We start from the raw sequence: 14,539 nt of genomic DNA, 5'->3' as shown, positions 1-14,539 counted from the left end.
GTCGATTACTCCGCGATCCGGTGCGTAGCGTAGTTGTCGCGCGCTGAATAACATTATCGCGTGCACGGCAATGGCTTACCTTGGTTCTGCGTTCGCTTTTTCCCGGTCGCGTGTGCCACCATGTTTGTAAACCCTCCCGTGCGACTGTGCGAACGCGATGACGTCATTTGGATGCGCGATAGTGCCATAAGGACGCGCGAGGATGCTTTTTGGTAAGATAGAGTTGCCGAACACGCAGAACCTGCAATCTTGCACAGAATAACTCGCGAGCATGTTAAAAGTTAAACCATAATAATAAATTACCATTTTGGTTAGCAAAAAAGTGAGAAACCCCTTAAAGTTGTACCTTTGGCTGTATTTTTTGGGGGGAAGGAGTCCTCTTTCTGTTTCTACTCTATTTTTGAATATTAAGGAGGAAGGGCTCTGGAGTTTACAACTTCCTGTTCCTTTCCACCAGGCTCCTCCCACTGCTTTGTCCATGAGGTGGTCACTTTCATTTGGATTTTGAGCTGGCAGGATTACTTTCTGTGTGTGTTGGCTGCATTACTGCTTTTTTTTGGATTTTATTGAGGACTTTTGGATTTTGAATTCTCTTTTTCAAGTAAGTTTCAGTAATGTATGAGTGAGTATGATGTTGTAGACTTGTGTTTGTTTGATTTTAGATTTTTTAACTACAGTATTCATTCCTGGATTTAAATTATTGATGGGTGCCTGTACTTTTATGAGGTCCCAACTTGTATTTCTTTTTAAATTTCATCCAGGCTACATAGAGAGGTACCCATGGGTAAAATCATAATTCTGTGGTCTGTGTTTAAATTTTTATTCAAGTTTGTAAACAAACATCATGGCTGGCATTGGATTATGGTCATCATTATGCAATAGCAATGTCTGTTGTGGAATTTCTGTTTGTGTAATTTAAATGTTTTTTATTTTTTTTAAGCCAATAGCTGACCCTAGTACTCCATGTAGTTAGTGTGTAGGCATGTTTGAGTTCATTGTATTAACTTTCTGTGGTTGGCCTGGCCATGTGTTGTTGGCGGCCATTTTATGTTTCCCAGCCACTTTGCTTTTGCCATAGGCCTCCAAACTTGTGGCCTACTCTGCCAGTAGGCCAGAGGTACTAGTCATAGGGTCATGAAAGTTAATCAACTGTTTTTGTGGTGTACCCCTAATTAGAAAATCATGGATGGCTTGGTTTGATTTAGAAAATCTTATTTTTATGTGTGGGGTATGTCAGGTTTTGGGTGTGTTTAACTAATCTGTCAATTTCTGCCATTAGGTAACCTTAGGAATACAGCTTGGGTAGTTTTGGTAACTTCGCACAGTGTGAGAACGTGACCTTACATTTTTTGTCTTGTTCGCGCGCTCAATGTACTGGCTCGGGAACACGATAACGACCTTTCATTCGATTCGCGCTGCCGAACACGCCGATTTTGCAATCTCGCGAACAATATGTCCCGAGTTGCATAAAAGTTCCTCGAAAATGTTTAATGTGTTTCTTGTGCTACAAAAAGTCCTCATTTATGTGTCATTTGGTTGTAGTTTTGTCTTATTGGAGCATGGACCACTTCCAGTTTCTTTCTGTCCTCTATGTAATGATTTCTTGTTTATGGTTGGGGTGACCAATTTGGGCGGTGGTGTGTCCATTTTGTGAAGCTAAGCATTGTCCCTTTGCCATAGGCATTTATTGTCTGTCTTCTCTTTCTTTTCATGTTGTTGTGGGTGGCCAGGCCATGTGGTGGGGACCATTTTGTGTGTACTTCCTTTGTGATGATTCTGCCATGTTGTTGTTGGTGGACAGACCATGTGGTGGCGGCCATTTTGTGTATGCTTCCTTTGTGACTGATTTTGCCATGTTGTTGGTGGCCACGCCATGTGGTGGAGGCCATTTTGGGTACATCCTTTTTACATATTGTTGTTGGTGGCCAGCCCTATGGAGGCGGCCATTTTGTGTGTCCTTCCTTGGTGCTTTTGCCATAGGCATCCAAGGTTTTTGACTATTCTGGCAGTAGGGCAGAGGTACTACTACTCACAGCCATAGGTGCATTCAAGTTAATCAACTCTTTTTGTGGTGTATCTTTAATTACATCGTGTATGGCTTTGGATTGCTTCACATTTTTTTTATGTTGGTACTTTCAGCTTTTGGTTGCTTGTGTGTAACTAATATGGCACTCCCTGCCAGTAGGTAACCTTAGGAATACTGCTCGCGTATTTTTGGTAACGTCGCACAGTGTGGACACGCGACCTTACCTTTTTTGTCTTGTTCTCGCGCTCAATGTACTGGCTCGGGAACGCGATAACGACGTTTCATTCGATTCGCGCTGCCGAACATGCCGATTTTGCAATCTCGCGAACAATATGTCCCGAGTTGCATAAAAGTTCCTCGAAAATGTTTAATGTGTTTCTTGTGCTACAATAAGTCCTCATTTATGTGTCATTTGGTTGTAGTTTTCTCTTATTGGAGCATGGACCACTTCCAGTTTCTGTCCTCTATGTAATGATTTCTTGTTTATGGGTGGGGTGACCAATTTGGGAGGTGGTGTGTCCATTTTGTGAAGCTAAGCATTGTCCCTTTGCCATAGGCTTTTATTGTCTGTCTTCTCTTTCTTTTCATGTTGTTGTGGGTGGCCAGGCCATGTGGTGGGGGCCATTTTGTGTGTACTTCCTTTGTGATGATTCTGCCATGTTGTTGTTGGTGGACAGGCCATGTGGTGGTGGCCATTTTGTAGGTACTTCCTTTGTGCATTTATCATTGGCCTCCCTGCTTTTGGTCTGATCTGACAGTAGGCCAGAGTCCCAGAGGTAGTAGTTAGCGGAGCTGCTTTATGTAGCTGTTTCTATTCGGTCTATTCAATTACCATCATTAGGGCATGTGTGTATGCCATTGCATTCCCAAATTTGTTGTCTGGGCAGGGGTGTAGGTAACTTTTTTGTGTGTGTAATAATTTTATGCCTTGTATGTGTTTTTGCAGTGTAGGTTTCAAACCTCTTAGCCATGGGGTATTTTCCTTGCATTAACCTGTCATGTGTAGCAGGCATCCTCCTTTTTCTGTCCATATTGGTATATAGGCCTGCTTGACTTTATTATTGGTTCTTTCTGGACTTCATGTGGCTGGGAGCTGTGGTGCTGGTAGTATTAGTCTTCTGTTTTGTGTTTTATACATTGGTCTGTGTGTCTTTCAATTGTTCATGTTGGCTTACTGCTTGTTTGACTGATGTTGTTCTGTCTTCTTTGCTTGTAGGTGCACAAAAAAAGACTGAGGAGGTGCTGGTTGTTTTCATCCATCGCCCGTTCTACTGCCAGACGGACGTCCTTCAGTTGTACGCCACGTGTGGTGTGTGACTCATCTGACCACACATCTCTGCAATTTGTGCTACTGAGTGCTGCTGTGTGCTGACATCAGAAGAAGATGGGCCCTAAGAAAGCAGGTACCAGGTCCTGCACCACCAAGAAAGTTGCTGAGAAGAAGGTACAGAAGAAGGAAGTGTCGCTTAAGTCTGGTATGGACCCCAAAACCTTTTTTGGGCCCCCAAAAGGTACGCCTGCAGCAGCGGTGTCCGGGGTGCAAGCTGGGGCCAGCACATCTGCATTAGCGGGGGCAAGCCACCAACCCAGGGCCAAGCACATGAGGATCGACGAGGTAGCCAGCCTAGTGTTACAAAGCAGTGATACTGAGCCTGAACTAAACTTATCGCTGTCTCAAAGTAGTACACAATCCACGCAAGATGAAAGTGCTCAACAACCACCGCCAGCAGTAGATGTTCAACAACCACAACCACTTCCCGCAATAGTTGTTGAACAACCACAACCACCGCCCGCAATAGTTGTTCAACAACAACAACCAAATCCCACAATAGTAGTTGTTGAAGAACCACAGCCCGCTATAGTACTTCCTCAAGAACAACAACCACCATCTCCGCACGCAATAGTAGTAGTTGTTCCTCCCGATGTCGGGGCAGTTCAGGAAGTAGAGCCTCATTCCGAGCAAGAAGAAGAGGAAGCCACTTCTGGAGGTGATCTACTGTCTTTCAATTTACCAAGGGAAAGGAGGGTTAGTGGCAGTGCATCGAGTTCTTCGCCAAGCATCCCTTCAGATGACCTTGATAAGGAATGGCGTCCACCACGAGTATCTGAGCATTCAAAGGAGAGACATCCCAAGACCAGGCTAGGAAAAAGGAAGGATCCTTCAAGGCTTGAACTTATGGAGGTCGATGTAGGTGAGCAGGATACTGCTGGTGATAAAGACGGGTCTGACAATGTCATCACCACGAGCGTTATTCCTGGTGCAGAGGATGTAGAGACCAACATTTTCACCCTATCCAGAAGGGCTGCGATCAGTGATGAGCAGGTAGCACGTATAACTCCTACACACTCAGCACCCAAAGTAACACCAGCTCCCCTTTTTTCATCAGCGAAGGCCCGGCAGCGTGCAACATCCAGCACAAGCGCCACCTCAACAGAAGGAGGTAGTGGCAGTACTAGTACTGAGCTGTCACATAGGGAAATTCAACAAAAATCCTCCAGTTCATCCGGCATTGGAAGTGGGTCCTCCTCTTCCTATGGCAGGAGACAAAAGTTTAGCTCCCCAGTCTGGGATTTTTTTACGGTTCACCCACATCAGGAGAACATTGCTATATGCACCATTTGTCATACCAATGTTAGTCGTGGTAAGATTGGTACAAACTATGGTACTGGAGGCCCAACGACCCATTTGAAAAAAACACACGCAATTCAGTGGGAGAACCACCTTGCAAGCTTAAAAAATGTAAGCACTGGTGTTGGTGGGGATACAGTACTACAAGGTCCACTCATGGAAGAAGAGGGAGACGATGACCTTCTATCTGGGAGTGGTACACAAATGAGCCCTGTCGCCAGCACTGGAGTGGTGCAGTCCAAATCCTCCGCATCAGCAACTTCTCAGTGGCACCAAAGTCAGCCGGAGACACCAAGGAGTGCAAAGTCTGCGTTGAAAGGTGGTCCGTCTAGCAGAACGAAAAGAATTACCAAGCAGCTTACCATTACTGGCATGTTTAGGCAGGAGGGAAAGTACGAGCGAAACCACCCAATAGCACGTTTGTACAATGCGAAACTTGCAAAAATGTTGGCACTCGACCTTCTCCCATTTTCATTTGTTGAGGCAGTGGGATTTCGGGAATTAGTGGCAACACTCACCCCAAAATGGGACGTTCCCAGTCGCTACTATTTTGCAAGAGTTGCTATTCCAGCACTACACCACGACGTGCTGGAATTGATTGGGAAAGCCTTACAACAGAGTGTTGTCCATTGTATCCACCTGACAACAGACATGTGGAGCAGTCGCGAAGCCACAGCAGATTACATGTGCATCACCGCACACTGGATCTCTTTTGCAGGTGTTAAAGACAAGTTAACTTCAGGCCTTCTTGACGTTGCTGGGATTTTTAATGATACTCGCAGACATGCAACTGTAGCCATGTCTGGTATGTAGAAAAATCATACTGCTGAAAACATTTTGTCTGAGTTTAACAGCAAGGTCTTTGAATGGCTGAAACCAAGAGGCCTTAAGATTGGTTTTGTTGCCACCGACAATGGCAGTAATGTAGTGAAGGCAATGAGAGATGGACAGTATTTCAGGGTACCCTGTTTGGCACACTGCATTAACTTAGTCGTGCAAGACTTTCTGAAAACTGAAGCCAAAGTCAGCAACATACTGACCATCTGCAGAAGAATATGCACGCATTTTAACCATTCTTTTAAAGCGCGGAAGCTGCTACGCGTCATTCAGCGGGAGCATAATTTGCCAGTCAAAGCACTGATCCAGGAGGTCCCAACACGTTGGAACTCTACTTATTTCATGCTTGAGCGTCTCTTTGAGCAGTACATACCACTGAATGCTTATGTAATGTCAAGAAGATTAGTGGATCCTACTGTTAATCTTAAAACCCTGACCGTTGAGATGTGGCAGTGGGACATCATTAAATGCTTGACAGAGATGCTACAACCTTTTGAGGTCTTCACACGTGCAGTTAGCAGGGAGGACTGTACTATGGGCCAAGCCATCCCATTGTTGTACATGCTCGAGCAACAGCTGAAGGAGGTCTGTGAAACATACGAAGGTGACGAAGAAAAAGTTGATGCATATACCTTGGCCAAGGCCTTAGCCAACCGCTTATCTGGAAATGCAAGGCTTCAAATGATTGTGTCAGATCAAAATTACATAACTGCAACAATCTTGGATCCACGGTACAAATTGTTTGTCAGCAGTAGCGCAGTAATTCCTTTTTCAGATGGGGATGTTGCCAATTACTAAACTTCCATAGCTGTGGAAGCTAATGATTTAGAAACTGAACGGCTGTTACTTAAAGGCCTGCCAGTGCCAGCCCAGGACAGTCAAAGTACTCCAGGCCATCCTCATGAGGCAAGTTCATCAGAGCATGAGAGCAGTGCGTCCGCTTCCCAGCAGGCACCAACAGTACCAAAAGCAGCACCTACACAATCTGATTCAGCAGACACAAACAAAAGCATAACTGCTTTTTTTCTACAGGAGGGGATGGGTAAGTCCGTTGCTGTTGCAAAGGGGAAAGAGCACCAGCAAAGCCGAGCACCAATGAACACTGAGCGGATGGTTCAGGCCTATCTGGATGACACAACAGAGGTGTTCATGGAGCAAAGCCCATTGGTCTATTGGTATGAAAGAAGGAGACAGTGGCCAGTGCTGAGCAGGCTGGCGATAAAGTATCTGGCTTGTGCTGTAGCCAGTGTCACCTCTGAGCGGGTTTTCAGTGCTGCTGGTGCCATTGTGACATCGAAAAGGACCAGTCTCTCCCCCAAAAGCGTGGAGAGGCTGACAATGATAAAAATGAATCAACACTTCATACCACCAGACTATACTGTACGTGAATCAGAGCAGGATGAAGAAAGCGAGCCCAAAGATATCATCACTACTGTGTTACATGACCTACTTCTGTCCGAACCCCCAGAGTTTGAGGACGAGCACCTCTTCCCTGACCAATAGGCTTTTAAATTGTTACTTTCTCCCTTCTTTTATTTGTGTTATTTATTTTCTTATTAAAAATGGCTTTCTGGTGCAAAACTGCTAATATTAAAAACCACAACCAAATCCATCCCCACCACTCATTCTTTTTATGTACCTACTGGAGTTGCATGCCTGTGCATTTATTTTCACTGTATTTTTTTATTTACCTCCTGGAGTTGCACGCCTGTGCATTTATGTTCCATGTTGACTGCACTCCTCAGAGTCTTGCTCCATCTTCTTGACTCCCACTCAAGTCAATACAATTCCATCTTGGCAGCCATACATTTGATGTTGTAGATTGAGTATAGTACAATAACAATAATGTAGCCTCTAACAGTCCCTCCATAACAAGTGAACCGTACATGACTACAGCCATCCTCTATTTCATTTGAAATCTGCAACTCATCACTGCCTTACTGAGTCTTAAGGCTACCACCTCTGTCTGCAGGCATTCATTGACGACTCTTCAGTGTCAAAAGAAACTTGAGCAGGCATCCACAACTGAAGTCAACTTTTTGTGACTCGCATTACAAAGGCTCGGCAGCATCTGTGATCAATCATCTGACAGTGAAAGAGAAGAGCAAAACAGGTATATTAAATGAATGATGCCATGCATTGCATTGGATGTATTGTTTTGCTGACTCTGAGCAAATGTGCATGGAGTTGATGTATACTAGTAACTTCAGACTCACGTGATAGCCAATTTTTCCATGTTATTTAATAATATAAATTATTTACGCACTTGTGTTACTACTACTACAGATGCAGTCAGGACTTAATTTATCGTAGTCACTCACTACAGACTGAGTTGCTGTTGCTGATAATGATGGTGACCACCATATCTTTGCTGTCAGGCAGTTGGATCTGATCTGATTGATGTACGATGTTTCTTGGAGTGGAATACAAGGTAATAATAAATACAAATAAGAGGCACAGCACAGTAGACCCAGGCTACTACATGTGTGTGCACTGTGCAGTGGTAGAGTACAATAGTGGTATGATTGATGACTGAGAATGACGCATTGATTTTGTTGATTAATTTTGTAAATGCTAGGTTGCTTTTTCAATTTCATTCACCTTTCTGTGGCTCTGTGAAATTTTTAGGGAAATGCAGTTTGTATTACGGGCGACCCTGTGTCGTCGTGGGCCTGTTCTGTGCTGGCTCCTGTCTTTTTTTGGACTTCTAGATTAATAATGATGTGCAACTAGTAGACTTATACATATTGTATCCAAGCCGCCTCAGTCTGAAAGTCCTCTCATACGACTACTCCTCTTGTATTATTTTTTTTATCTTCACTGTATTACAATTTGTTTAGGTCATTCACATTCTTTTGTATTTGCCTTTTCTTTTTCAGGCTGGACGTTTTTCACCCACTGCTATTATACTATAAGCATCAACTCTCACCCTTACCACAAATCCTCATCATCAAGCAATTGGATGGCGGGAAACCAAGAATGATATTCAGCGTGTCCTTTTCTTACGTTTATTCCTTACATTCATTGGCTAGCGGATCAACATCATAAATCATCGTCTTCATTGTTTTGCTTTTGTTGTCTCCAATCTCCATGCGTACTGTTTTTCTTTCTCAAACCTTTCCCAAAACCCCCGTACCCATCCATTCAACAAACCCTAACCCTCTTCCCCCCCGCTGCGTGGTTACATTGAGGTGTGATGTTTCTTACATTAAATATACACCAACAATTTGATCACGTGCTTGCTGGGGCAGATGTGGTGAAAGCAACAATAGTGAAATGTCAACAAGGCATGGCCAGGATCTTCTTCGGCTTCCCAACTCAAGCTCTGTGTATAACGCCAAATAATTTACCATTAACATCAAACAACGAATACATCTAATGAATTGGCGTAATTGTTTGGGTTTAAGTTTAAAGCATTATGATTTAGAAAAGTTTGACGTTGCCGTGAGTACTACAACTACAGTTGAACTTCTTATCTTCTCTTGCACTTAGTTTCCAGTCCCCAAAACCATTGTTTTGTTTCAGTTTAGCAGTTGCAATATTGGGTCAGCCGTGTAATGTACTGTACTTACTTATACTACCCCCACATTGTCTGTCACGCAAATGACTGCCTCTTTCTTTTTGTCTCTAAATGCTACTGGCAGGGTCTGTCTACTACTACTATCACAGAAGTTCAGAACCACAGATTCTTCGCCATTGTCTTGGGAAACAAATGCAGCCCTTGCAGTGCCACACTTCATCATAAATCATCATCAGCAATCACAGGTAAGATAAGTTTGCAGTGAGGTATAACGCAAGACAGACTGGTAGTTGTTCTAATACTACAAATATAACTCAGTGAGGGTTTACCGCATCTATCTGTCCGCATGTTAAAGATGTGGGCAATATATTTTTTTATTAGAAAGCACTGTCTGCCGACCTGCATGGCCAATTAAACCTTGCGATGTTGCACAACGTACATTATTTGGTGAAACAGTCCCCCCTCCAACCCCCCAAGAAACGCAAATGAACTTCAAATGTTTTCTTTTGAACATAACTTTGTGTCTCATTTATTTTTAACATAATATAAATAAAGATGATACAAAAATAAAATATATATAAATCTTACCCCTCAGCTGTCCCTACCCGCCTCCCCTAACCCCAACCAAATTCCCACGTTCAATGTAATGTAAAAAACCCCAACACCCAATTCCCACCCACCAACAAAAGGATTGAAAAAGGGGCAAACAACAAACAGGGTCCATCTCAAAGCCGGCGGGCTTTTAAGTGTTTATCAACCATGATCTTCACACGCTCCTCTATTTGAGTATTTGTCTGACTAGTCTGAGCCTCCAGCCTGGCTACCCGGAGGAGAATTTTTCTTTGGAACTGGCGGCACCTACATTGGCATGCATGTTGTTGTGGGGGGGTGGCCGATGCTGGAAAAATCTGGCGGCGGGCGGCTGCCTGACCACGCCGACGTACTCCTGCAGGCTTGGGGCCGGGGCATTGGAAGAGGCAGCAGCTGCTGCCGCCGCCTCCTCCTCCTCCTCCTCGGCCTGAGCCACCAGCCGGCGGTAGGCCTCAACGATGGCCTGCAGTTTCCGCTGCCGGGCCCGGACTGCCAACTCCTTCCTCGTTGGTTTTGAAGGAGTAACTATAAAGAAAGAGACAGAATTGTTGTAATCCAAAATCCCAGCAAATCAAGAACACAAAATGTATTCAACACATAGTGGGCGGCACAGTACAGTAGCACTAGCAAGCAAGCTGAGTACAAAAAATTTTGTTTTATCTATCTTGAACATTCTACGGCTTATATACTTAATTTGTTTGACTTTTTGGCACGGCATTATGCCTGCCCTAGTAGCATAGCATGGGTGTACTTCAACGGTCACACACATACGAACACCTGTCTTTTTCATATCTCGTTTTTTTATATCATATACTCTGTGCTTCCGGGAACAGTGACAGTCTCAAACTAACATTAATTAACAGGGGCCAGCTAGTACTAGTAAATGTCTAGTATAGAGACTATCATTCTTTATATCGCGCAACAAACCTTAGGTGGTTTGTGTTTCGCCAGCAACGACCCGGAATGCATCCAGTCGTCCCCTCCTTCCCTTGCCTTTGGGTTTAACCAAAACACCGCTGCTGACACTAGTATCCACTACCCACCGATATTGGATGTGTCTCCCACCCACGCAGGCAGCTGTGTTTTCCCCTTTCTATGCTTCCACAACAACCCACGCATCCGACTGCGATCAGCCACCTGCATTGCTGATTCCAAAGTATCCTTCTATATTATATGATTGGTGCTTTTTCCTTGCTCCTTTCATCATACTTAAAATCAATCTCCTTAGTGTTAATCCATCGCGGTCATGTAATGCTGTGGATAAGACTTTTTTAGTCTGCCACCAACCTTTCACAGCTGAGTTGTAGTCACATAGAAGAGGCCTGTATAACTTATTTTATCAATTCTCGCCGGTGGTAATGCTATTGCTAAGCTTGGTAATGACAAAGGTGGCGTCATATATTGTCCAGTAGAACTTCAAGTTCATTATAAATATCAGAGTACAGTGAGGAAGTTTTCCCCACCCACCAAGTAATGCGGATCACTATTGAATGTAACTTACCATCGCCCACCGTTGTTGGCTCCTCCCCCACTGCTGCCGGTGCTGCTGTAGGTGCCTCTGGTCCTCCATTCCCCTCTGGGATCGCCTCTGCTGACGCCGTCGCAGCGCCGCTGTCCCCGTCGGCACTGGTGGATGGTACCGGTTCTGCACAAATAAAAATAAGTACACCTTTTTAGATGGATGCACAGCCCCCATTGTACTTGTTCACCAAGAATGGAGTTCTGCAAAACAGTTAAGTACAACGTAATCAGTAGTAGTCCACATTGCCTAGTACAGCAGAGTAACTAACTCACTACACATATTAGCATTCATTTGTTATGGTATGGTACCCAAGCTCATCTCATCTATACTGCTACTCTAGTCCTTGGAAAGTTAGACTGAACCATGTAACCTAACCAGTTTGTACATCAATGACATGTCTACACTTTTGCGCATGCTACCTCGCAGCTTGTTGCGCAGTACGAGAAGATGCCTTTGAGGCCACATGATTGTTCAAAGCATACACCTGAAGAGTTTGGAAAATAAAAAGGCCCGTATTTACTTTTTGAATGTGGATTGTGGAATCGAGTTTGCTTACAGCCTCAGGTTACACCTTTTTTTTAGCATGACAGCTAAAAACTTGCATAAATGTATTTAATTTTTTCATACTGTCTAACGTGCACCACTTTTGTCATTATTTTTCGGCAGATGAGAAGATTTCCTTCTACGAAGCAAAGATTTCCAGAGCTTACCAAAAAGAGGCATATGCAACCAGTATACGTTCAATGGTGAGGGGTCTCCGACATTTCCCACATTTCCCTATCGTGCACTGGTAGCTGTACAAATGTAGATTACTTTATTCAGCCTTTTTTAACTCTGGATTTTTTCTGGTGGCCCTTGACGTATTTCACGGAACAACTTAAAAACATTGATGGTACTTACTTAGTTACTTCTAACAAAATAAAGGTTTTGAAGCACCACATTGACTCTGAAGTATATTTTCAGTGTCTGTTGTCTTGTAGACTTACACGAGAGAGTGAGCAAAAGGGGGTTACTTAGGTTATGGATTGTGTAATAAAAGCATTTGGCATCTTCGTATTGGGGTTCAGGAAAGGGGTAATTGAATAATTGACCAATGACTGAGCCCATATAGGTTGTCGTTCATTGAATTGTGGGTTCCTCTGAGTTCTGTGACTGAGGTGTAAGACTGTAAGTAAGTAAGGTCCAACCTGCCTATCACCAACATCCAATTTTGTGGTGCATACATAGTTATATATGTGACTGCATAGAAGAATACCCGCAAGAGTAGTAGTGGTATACTAACGCTTACAAAATAGTAGACCAACATCTGGATGCATACTTGGTTGGTGTCAATTGACAAAGAAGAGACATTACAGAGGAAAAAGCATAAGACAGGAGTGGACCCTGTGCCTTCCGCTATTCTATCACAGATTTTTTGAAAAGATTAATACCTTAACTAAAGAGTGGGCAACAGGGCAAGCTTACCTACAGACAGTCTAGTAGTAGCACAGAGAATCATAGCAGAGGCTCTTTGAAGGAACAGAAAGGCAGGGACAGATAGTAATACCCAAAATTTTGAAAACATAATCAAAATCAAACAAGCATTTGTCAAAATTTAGTTAGGTGAAATGTCATTAATCGGTTGGAAAAAAAAGCTCCGTTAGAAAGTTAGGGAAATATCATTGTTCCAAAAGAAAGCACTGTTGGACTTACTGGGGACAGCAGCAGGATCCTCAGTAGAGGAGCTCTGTGCCTGTGGTTCACGTTCACCCGCCGACTCGGTCCCAGCCTTCTGCTTGCCCCTGGGTTCTGTGGTTCATGTAAGAAATAATAAAGAAAGAGAAAAACATTGAGTGCTGTGAAACATAGACAGCATTTCAAAAACCACTGCTACAACATTAAAAGAAACAAACATTGGTCTACCAAATGACTACTGCCTTGCATGATTCACTGACTAGTGTATATATACTTGGAGAAAACAAATCAAATGTTCCATAAACATTCTGATTGCAGATTACTAAGTAACACAGAGGCGGTAACACCTGAACAACACCACCGATTCAAGAATGGGGTAATCAATTATCTGTAAGTAGCCATTTCTTTTTAATTTTTTGCCAGCAAAATGCATAGATCACAAGGAGGAGACATGCTTAACTTTGTGCATACTAACACGAAATTGTACGTTCATTGCATCATATTTTGTTTTGCTACTGACTGAATGCTACTGCTGCCCTCCCCACTCAATAAACAAACTACATCAGTTCTATGGAGGGCTGAGGCAGGGGCGGCTCTAGGCTCATGGTGGTCCTGGACTCCTGGCCAGGGAGCGTAGGTAGGGGGCCCGGAAGAGGAGGTCGGGGCGGAGCACGGAGGCCAGTGAAGAGGGGGGAGTCAGGGTGTTTGGAAGTGGAACAGAGCCGGAGGCACCAAATCCCTGCCAGGGGCCTCCACGCAAATATGTATCCATCCTCTGAGGATTACTAAATGAAGGATATATATTGGTGGGGTGGCCCCTGGCGTTTGGTGGCCCTGTGCAGTTGCACAGCTTTCACATGCCTAAAGCCGGCCCTGGCTGAGGTAAGAAGAACAAAGTAACTTTTGCATTCATTGCCAGAGGAGGATTCATGCAGAAGAGAAGGCCGTGAAAAAAAATTGATACAATATGCAAACACGTACAATAACCATCAACGGCTATTTCACTGACGGACAAAGGAAGGACAAGACTCTATTAATAGCATTAACTAACTTCAGTTCTCTACAATAAAGAAAATCTCACACCAATAAACAGCAAAAGCTAGCGCCAAATTGAACACGCAAGAGTCAGTGAAGATGAAGAAGCGCAGCACAGACCAGTGTCATACAATTACAGTAGATATAATAACGGAATACATCGGAAATGTAACTAGGAGCACCAGTCATCGCGTTACTTATTCAGCCAAGATTTACAAAGATACAATAACAATACTTATACTACTATAGAGATATATATTATACACACACTTTTTTTTTTTTGGGTAGCCACTCACCAAGACCCACGACCTCGACGCCAAGCAGGTCCAACAGGTCCTGCTCCCGGTCCAAAATGTCTGCCCAACGGTGGGTCAGCTGATGGTGGGTACGCCGGATACCGGAGCAGCGGAAGACTGCCCAGCGCACCTTCACCCACCGCCGGAGACGCTCTTCAATATGGTGGTAGCCGGAGCCGGGCCTGCCGCCTGCTGCCAACATCAAGGGGAGGTGGCGCTGGATAAAAAACACCAGGGCAGCCACCTCCTCCTCCCCAAAAAGTTGGCGGGGCCTCACCCCTAGGGGGTGCATTCTGCCGCAAGGCACCCGGGTTTTTTGGGGCACAGGCGCCTTGCCCTTTGAGCCGCCGCTGCTGCTGGCGCCCTTGACCATGGTTCTGGGTGGAGGGGAGAAGAAAAGTTCAAGACA

This window comes from Lissotriton vulgaris, chromosome 2_1 (assembly GCF_964263255.1).
Source record: "Lissotriton vulgaris chromosome 2_1, aLisVul1.2, whole genome shotgun sequence".
Taxonomy (NCBI): domain Eukaryota; kingdom Metazoa; phylum Chordata; class Amphibia; order Caudata; family Salamandridae; genus Lissotriton; species Lissotriton vulgaris.
Note: the sequence above shows the minus strand (reverse complement) of the source record.